This window comes from Cricetulus griseus, chromosome 2, assembly GCF_003668045.3.
Source record: "Cricetulus griseus strain 17A/GY chromosome 2, alternate assembly CriGri-PICRH-1.0, whole genome shotgun sequence".
NCBI classification, from domain to species: Eukaryota; Metazoa; Chordata; class Mammalia; order Rodentia; family Cricetidae; genus Cricetulus; species Cricetulus griseus.
The window spans coordinates 131,119,133-131,128,629 of record NC_048595.1 but is presented as its reverse complement, the minus strand read 5'-3'; the positions used below and the strand labels follow the sequence as shown (position 1 = coordinate 131,128,629).

Genomic DNA, 9,497 nt, shown 5'->3' with positions numbered 1-9,497 from the left:
TTCACATTCTTACTTTAATTTTGGGATAGAAAGTCAAAATGAGGAAAATTAAAATTCACTTAATTTTGATAAAAAATAATTTTCTAAGAAATGTCTACATTCTAATTTTGAGAATCTGTGAGCCATAAAGAAAGCCTATTTTTTAAAATCTTTATTCTAATCTGATACAAAATTCATTTCAAAATATATCTAAAATATGAATTTGAGAGAATTGTTGAATGTTTAAATTTTGTTTATATACTGAGGCATCAATTTGAAAAACATTTTTTTTCTTAATGGAATTTATACTCTAAAAGTTTAATTGATTTATAGAACATGTATCAGCTTGAGGCATGTAGTAGGTACCATTGGCCAATTAATAATTTAAGACAACAATTCATATTTTTTCATGATTCTTAACATTGTTTAGGGTATTCTTCTGGTATAGTCTGCTTTGGCTACAAAAAGTTAATGCAGGATGTACTTACTAAATATTTAGAAATGGAGAAGAAGACTGGGTAGAAAATAAGGATTACTTAATCAAGGATTCTTTGTTATACAGCATGATTTTCTTATTTCTTATTTATTCCATGGTTTGGGAGTTCCAATTAAATAAGAATATAAAGCTGTCATCAGAGCAAGCCATTTGCAGTTACTACTTTCATTTTTTTCTTAATTGTCCAAATCCAAAGATTTTGGAAAATCCACTGCCAGTGCGAAGACAGGTTGTTGAAACTTTAAAATAACTTGCTAACATTAGATTCAAAGCTGTCAGTTTGTAGAGAAGATAAGGATCATGGATTTGAAGGTGCACTCAGAACCCCAGTGGTATGAACTCATGTGAGGGGAAAACATCCACTTCCTAACAAGGCTGTTGTGGTGCACATTAACAAAGCTGAGCCAAGTTTCCATCTGATAGAAAAAAAAAAAAAAGACTTTCCAAACTTGTGGGAAAGACCTGAAGAGCATAAGGGATTTTATTAAGAACTTATAGTAATTTATTAGGACTTTGGTTGTTGATATGGTGTCTGAATATCACATCAGATTACAAAAGAGATAATGAGGAATCAAAAAAAAAAGAAATATTTTTTTCTTCTGGAGACTAAATGGGAAAAAAAAAGAGTAAATAAGTACAGTAGATTGATTTCTGTGTAAATAAAAGCAGCAATTCTTTTCCCAAGTAGCCTGTCCTTAGACTTAAATTTTGAATTCAAAGCATTTTTAAAATATATAAGTTGGACTAATTTAGCAGCACTTATAATCAAATGTCTTTTAGCAGCTGTAGCTCTTTCCTTGGCAATCAAACAATCTAAAGACAGCAGTATTACATATAATATACAGACTGTGAGTATTTTCATCTTTACATGGCTTTTTCAATTACTCCATTTATTTTACTTTAATTTTTTCCTGTTATGAGACAGGGTTTCTTCAACTTTGGCTGCCCTTGAACTCACTCACTCTGTACTCCAGGATGGCCTTGAAGTAACAAAAGATCTGCTTACCTCTGCCTCCTGAAAGAGTGTTAGAATTAAAGGCATGTGCCACCACACCCAGCTACTCTATTTTTTCTTCTTCTTTTTTTTTTTTTAAATAAACACTTTATCCTGTTTCTTTTTCTCTCACAAGCCTATGAATATTTTTAAACACATTGTAAACCCTTTAGATGTTTTTCTTCACCTAAATCTGTTTTTGTTGTATATGTCTATTTTATTCTGGCCACGAGTCTTTTATCTGCTAAACAGCATTGCTAAAAGAGCCTTGCAGTTTTTTGCTGTTTATGCTGTGTCAGGAAGCCATTCTTAAAGGAGCTTCGAGCCTCTGCTTGTCTTTGGCAAACAGAGACTACCCGAGAAAATGCTGCTACCAAGAAGTCGTGCTTTTGCTTATAAAATCCCTTTTTAAGCTTTTGTGTAGTTATTAGGGGAAGTTCGGAAAACCAAATAAGCCACCATTTTGGAAGGATAACTCTGCCAGCCACCTGTTTTCTGCCATGGATTTAGAGTTCTGAAATAACAGTCTTATGTTAGTTACAGTGCTGCTGGCCAATGACTAGGATTTCTTATCTGCTAGCTCAGTGTTAATTATCAACCATAACCATTAATATATGTATTTTATAAAGATTTATCTTATCAAGGATGCAAGCAGAATGCATCTTCTTCCAGGATCACATGGCAACTCCACCCTTTAATTCATTTCCCAGAATCCTCCTTCTCTCCTAGTCCTGCCTAACTTGCTCCCCTACTGGCCAACAGTGCTTTATCAACCAATATGACAAAAATATACACAGAAGGACCTCCCTCATCATGGTCCTATGATGACTATCTGTAGTCTGAAGAGCTGGAGAAACAGTAGTAATTCAGTATATAGGGGCAAAAGCCACAGAATAAGAAAGACAAATTGGTGTGAAAGTATAAAAGAACCCTTGTGCAAGTGTATGCTCAAAGGCTGAAGAATCTGGATTCTTTTTTTTTATTATTTATTTTTATTTTATGTTCATTGATGTTTTGCCTCCATATATGTCTGTATGAGGATGTCAGATCTTCTGGAACTGGAGTTAGAGAGAGCTGTGAGCTGCCATGTGGTTTCTGGAAATTGAACTCAGGTCCTCTGGAAGAGCAGCCAGTGCTCTTAACAACTGAGCCATTTCTCCAGTCCTGAATCTGGATTCTTAACTTGTATAGTTTATAGCATAGTAGTGTTGGGTTCCCACATGTGGGGTAAAATGTGCTTCTATTAGCCTCCCCTTTCCATTCCACCAGGATCCCAGCCTATAGGATGGTGCCAGTTTCATTTACATAGAACTTCTTTCTCCATATCATTGATCTTTAGTCAGTTTTCTGTAGAAATGCCATTAAACACACTGGAGTATGCTTTGCCAATTTTTTGGCATCTCTAACTCTAGTCAACAACCATGATGAAACATCACTATTTTGTTTTTTTTTATTTTAATTCTGTAGATTACAAATATTTATTTTTTTGCTTCAGCTAATTCTGATAAACACACACATACACACACACACACACACACACACACACACACACACACACACACTGTATTGGTGACTTTCTGAGTCCTATAGATGTATACAGGAAATACACTGCAAGAGAGGGCATGGGTAGCATGTATTGCCAGTATCACAAAAGTTTTGCTAAATACACAGAAAGAAAGTGGAACAGTCTGGCACATTCAAACATCCAGAGTAAAATGACATATTATAAAACTTAAAATCCTTTTTGTGAATAGCAAAATTTTCTTCCTAGCCAGATATTTTAATGTAAAGATAAAATACTGTTCAATTTTCAAGTCATATTTTTCATTAAATTAGATACAGTTTTATGAATATTCCTATACTACCCTGAAAATTGAACCACAACCTGTTGTCTATGAATACAACTCAAATCTCTTGTACTTATTTGTATGCACAAATTGATTGTTTATTACTGTATCCAAAAAAATAATTTATTATCTAAAAGTTTTGTTGCTACTTTAAAGTATCTCATAGGAAAAGACCCAGACACAGGAGAGGAAGCATTTGAGAAGAGGTTATTTTTACCCTATCTGTACACATTAAAATTTCAAACTCTTTATCTGTATGAGTTCTTATTTATAATCTGTCATTATCCAGAAGGCTCCCATACCCTTGACCAAGAGGAGAAAGGTTAAGCTTTACTTCTAAAGCAGAACCTGAAAGAACTTGATAAAAGACAAGTAAAGTCTAGGATCATTAATCACTATCATAGAAGAAAAAATGAAAAAAAAGTGTCAAAAATGCAGCATTGATTGTTTTTCAGAAACTTTCTTTTTCTTCCTTTATTTCACAGTTTGAATAAGATGAAGAATCAGAGTAGACAATTTCTGAGTTATTAAAGGCTTGTGTAATTTTGTGTAATTAAAATTTGTTTTTAAGTGTAATAAGAAATAAATGCCAGTGACTTTAAAAATAATGTGTCATTAATAAGCAGTAGTAAGTTATTATTTTGGCAAATTAGAGAAAGCTAATGCCCTGAAAATATAGGATTTTCTTACATTCCTCCAAATATTTTGTATTACTTCTTATCTTCATCTGCACAAGGTCATTATTTCCTTGTCTGTTAAGATTTTGGAGAAACATCAAAGCTTCATTTTCATAAATGTCAATGAAGCAAATGATAGGATATATGGCATTCATAGCTATGAAAAGGAGATGATATGATTGGGATAAAAAGAAGAATGGTTCTGCGTGTGTGTGTGTGTGTGTGTGTGTGTGTGTGTGTGTGTGTGTGCAAGTAAGTTTGGTATTTTACAGAAAAAGCAATTATTAACAATAAAGGAAAGTGTGGCTTTTGTTTCATTTTTTTGATTTATTCATAAATAAGGAAATAGACCAAAGAACAGCTTTAAAGAACAAGTCCCTACTTCAGCCTTTGTGTCCAAATATGAGATGTGGAAGCTGACCTTTCCCATCTATGAAAATGGGCAGCCCCCTTTGAAGTTGGACAGAATTGAATTAATCAAAACAAAGATACTTCTCTTGTTCTGAGATTCCTCCACATATATTCTTGTTTCTTCAAATTTTATTACAGAAATTACTTTGGAAGAGAATTTGGTTTTGGCTGTGATTATTTTGTTAATTATTCTTTGATACAGTACTTCCAAACTACACCCTTTCCTATTTCCCCCTTTTCTCCTTTTCCCTTAAGAAAAGACCAGGCCTCCCAGGTGTATGAATCAAGCAGATATAACAATATGTAATAAGAATAGGTATAAACCCACATATCAAGCCTGGGCATGACATCCGGTAGTTGGAAATGGTTTCCACAAGCAGACAAAAGAGTCAGAGACACCCCACTCCCATTGTTAGTCATCCAATAGAAAACCCAATCAAAACAACCACAGGACTTAGTGAAGACACATATGGGCTCTGTGATTGCTCCTTCAGTCTCTTTGAGTCCCTATGAGCCTTGATTAGTTGATTCTATGGGCCTTGTTCTCATGATGCCAACAACTCCTCTTTCTTCTACAATCCTTCCTCCCCCTCTTCTGAGACCATGGGTTGTGTGTCTCTGCATCTGCTTTCTTCTGGTGCTAGTTGACACATTATAATGATGACTGGACTATCAATATAGCAGAATATCATTAGAATTATTTTATTGACTCACTTTTACCTAGTCATGTTTGGTTCTATCCTGACTCTCTGGGCTGTTCTGCCTCTGTTTTCTGTTGATCTGGGCAGTATCATGTGTGGATTCTGTCTCATAGTGTGGACCTCAAGTTGCATCAGTTGTACTGGTTTTGAAGCCATGAAGGTAGTCATGGAGAGCATTGGAAGGCTCAGGATTTAAAGGGTCATACAGAGAAGTTGAGTCTTGGCACCATGAAGAAAGCCCAGAAAAGGCTATTTGTGAAAGTATAATATCATCAGATCCCAAGAGTTTGATCAGCAGTTTGACCACTAGGAACATCAGCAGGTATGGAGGGGAGGCCTAGATGAGAAGCTGTGAGTGCTGCAATGGCAGAGCCAGAGTAGTTACCAAAGCCCCTTGAAGGACTCTAGAAAATCCTGAGTGTATCCCAAATAAGTGAACATTGAGTTACCTACACTGTTGGAATTTGTTTTTCTTTGTTCAGGTTGTGACTATGCCCTGGTTCTTCTCTCTTAAAGGAAGTATTTAACATAAATTTGAAATTTACATAAAGGCTTTGAACCTTTAAAAGAAATTTTGTAATCTTAAAGAGATTAGACATTTAAGAGACTGAACTTTTAATGTTTGAAATTGTAAAGAAATGTGGCATTTTGCAAGTTATTTGTGTGAGAAATTTTTATATGAGATTTTTTTTAATGTGAGATGTTCCTGTAGGACTTACTAAGTTATTTATGCTTTTAATGTGAGACATTGGGGAAGAATGAGAAAGGAAATATTGGGACTTAATGGTGATGTGTTTGAATGTAAAGTTGACAGGTGTGACAATTGTGCTGGAGAGTTTTGTGTCAATGTAAACTAAAGTCATATGAGAAGGGAGAACCTCAATTAAGAAAATTGCCTTTATAAAATCTGGCTGTAGGCTAGCCTATAAGGCATTTTCTTAGTGATTGATGGAGGAAGGCCCAGCCCAGTGTGGGTGGTGCCATCCCTAGGCTGGTTCTATAAAAGGCAACTGTGGAAGCCATGGAGAAGAAACCAGTAAGCAGCATTGCTCTATGGGTGCCTGTGTGAGTTCCTGCCTTTGTTGATTTGTTGAACTTTTATTGGAATTGTTACCAAAATAACCTCTTTAATTCCCAAGACTAAGACAAGTATCAACAGTCTGTTCCAAATAACTTCAAAAATGATATTTCCAAATGTAATAATTTTCTTGTTATATATTTATATTTCATGCTATACCAGAAATTCACATTCAAATTTATTTTAAGTATAAGTCTATTAAAAAGAGTGCTTATATCTTTATATGTACTTCCTAATGATGTATAAATAAAAGAACACATGCCTTAGATACATAATAAGCTTTAATTTGAACTAGATGACCAATAATAACCAAGTAATATAATATAAATTGCAGTTGAAATACAAGTGAATTTATAAGCACATGTAAATTTCATCAAAGATATTGAAATACATGTTCATCTCTCTCCATTCCCTTAAACTCTTTGTCTCTTTCTGTCTCTCTGTCTCTCCATCTCTCTCTGTTTCTGTGTGTCTCTCTGTCTCTCTCTGTTTCACACACACTAACACACATACACACACACACACACACACACACACACACACACACACACACACTGTGCATATTTGCCTTTCTCTATATTCCTGAAAGTCAATAGAGTTCACAGACATTCACTTAGGCTGCAATCAATATTCATTGTTAATACTCCTTTTATTTTGTTTCTAAAGCATTCAAGTACTCACTATAATTTGGTTTTAAGTACTGGCCTAAGGTAATACCAATTTGTCATAAATAAGAGAGTAGCTCCTCTGAAAAGAGCAGCACATTAACATGTATCAGGTGACAGATCAGTTTTTCTGAAGCTGGATAAAATGTTCTACTCATATTATCACACATTTTTTTGCTATTTGTCATTGTCAAGTGCTCACTTCAGCAGGACATATACTTAATTGGAAGGGTACAGAGAAGATTAACATGACCCTTGTGAAAGGATGACATGCAAATTCATGAAGTATCCTATACTTTTTTAGAATATATTGTGTGGAGAAAATATAATTAAAATTTCAAAATTTACTATTGGCCAATACCACAGAAAGGCCAAATCTCTATAGTTCTTACAGCCTTTATAATCTAACCTTATTGGATTTCTAGACTGCCCTAACTGTAAAATATAATAGAAGTACTAGATGAGACATAGAGGGAATGCCAGGTAATGGCTGTCTGGTTTTGCTGTTCTTTTCTCAATGTTTGAGCTTTGTAGCAGTTATTTTTACTTTTATTTTACTCTTACAAATTCTATGACTTCTCAATCAGTAAACCAAATTATGAATCCAGTGTGAGGAAACTACCTGCTGACCAAAACAGAGTCCTAAGATCCCAGTCATATCTCTAAAACTCCCTAGTTGGCACCCAAGATCTCAATTCCAGAGCCCTGTGGGATATTTCATATTCAAACACTAACACATTTGTACTGCCCTAGACAATCAACTTTAAAGCATGGACGGGTTTATTTTGTCTTAGGGTTTTCCAGCTTGCAGTAGAAAGATCCACTGATTCAAGCCAATGTGAAAAAAGAATATTATATTACAGAACCTTGTGGCAGAGGCAAAAGTTCTTTACCTCGTAGAAGGTAGCAGGAAGTAGAGAAACGTGATAGAAAAGGGGTCTGGAGTGGGTTTATCATTCCTTGACAAGATACCAATGACCTACTCATAACTATACTGTACCTCAGACTTCCTCTCCCTTCTTAGTCAGGCAGGCAATTAAGAATCCAGTAAGGAAACTACCTATTGATTAGAACAAAGCTCTCAGAACACAATCAGACTCCTAAAATACCTCAGCTGGCATCCAATCTTGAAATTTCTGGACCCTGTGATACATTTCACATTCAAATTCTAAACATCTGAGAGGAGTCAAATATGATGGCATCAGACCTTGCCCACCAAGAGTAGAACAAGTTAGACACATGTGGAGAGCACAGCTAGTATTTTCTTTAGAGGGATGTTTCAGAAAGGCCTGGAACACAGTTTTTCAAAGTATGACCTCAGGGTTCTCTAGATTAACTCAGTGTTCATTGTGATGTCCAACTTTTCATTTCTGATTTTGTTAATTTGCCTGTTCTCTCTCTGCCTCTAGGTTAGGTTGGAAAGGTTTGTCTATCTTGTTGATTTTTTCGAAGAACCAACTCTTTGTGTCATTATTTGTATTTTTCCTTTGTTTCTTCTTTATGAATTTCTGACATCAATTTATTAATTTTCTACTGTCTACTCCCCCTAGATGAGTTTGCTTCTTTGTGTTCTAGAGCTTTTAGGTGTGCTGTTATTCTCTAATGTGGCTATCCTCCAGTTTATTTATGTGAGCAATTATTGCTATGAACTTTCCTCCTAGCACTGTTTTGAAGTGCCCTGTAAGTTTAGGTATGTTGTGTCTTCATTTTCTTTGAATTCTAGAAGCCTTTAATTTCTTAATTTCATCCTTGACCCAGGGATGATGCAATTGATCATTGTTCAATTTTCATGTGTTTGTAGGCTTTCTGCATTTGTGTTGTTGTTGAATTCTAAATTTAAATCATGATCTTATAAGATACAGGAGGTTAATCAATTTTTTGTATCTTTTGAGATTTTCTTTGTTGCTGAGTATGTGGTTGATTTTAGAGAAGGTTCCAAGTGGCACTGAGAAGAAGGTATATTCTTTTGTGTTTGAATTGAATGTTCTATAGATGTCTGCTAAACCCATTGGGTCATAACTTCTGTTAGTTCCTTTATTTCTGTGGTAAGTTTATGTCTGGTAGTCCTATCCAGTGGCAAGAGTCTGGTTTTGAAGTCTCCCACTGCAAGTGTGTGGGGTTTTAGGTGTAATTTGAGTTTTACTAATTTTTTTTAATGAATGTGAGTGTCTTTATATTTGGGGCATAGATGTTGAGAACTGAAAGCTCATCATAATTTATTTTTCCTGTGACAAATATTAAATGACCTTATTCATCTCTTTTGATTAATTATAATTTTAAGTCTAATGTTTTAGATATTAGGATATCTACAACAACTTGTTTCTTAGATCTATTTTATTTGAAAATATTTCCCCAGCCCTTTACTCTGAGGTAACATCCATCTTTGAAGTTGAGGTGTGTTTATTGTATGCTGCAGAAAGATGGATGTTGTCTTTATATCAACGGATTCTGTTAGCTTGTGTCTTTTTAATAGGCAAGTTAAGTCCATTGATTTTGAGGGATATAAATGACCATTGCTTGCTGATTCTTCTTAGTTTTGGATTTGGTGGTGGTGGTGTTATTGTTTTTGGATTCCACCCACCTTTTGGCTTCTGGTAATGTGGGATAATCTATTGTCTATGTTTTTGTGAGTTTAGTTAACTTACTTGG

At 34.8% G+C, this 9,497-nt stretch overlaps 1 non-coding gene across 1 annotated transcript; it reads left to right on the top strand.

Annotated features, from left to right (window-relative positions):
• Nucleotides 1–7,042: 7,042 nt before the first annotated feature.
• LOC113834463 lies at nt 7,043–7,148 on the top strand. The gene has a single exon (XR_003482970.1). It is a non-coding gene; the product is annotated as a U6 spliceosomal RNA (small nuclear RNA).
• Nucleotides 7,149–9,497: the final 2,349 nt, after the last annotated feature.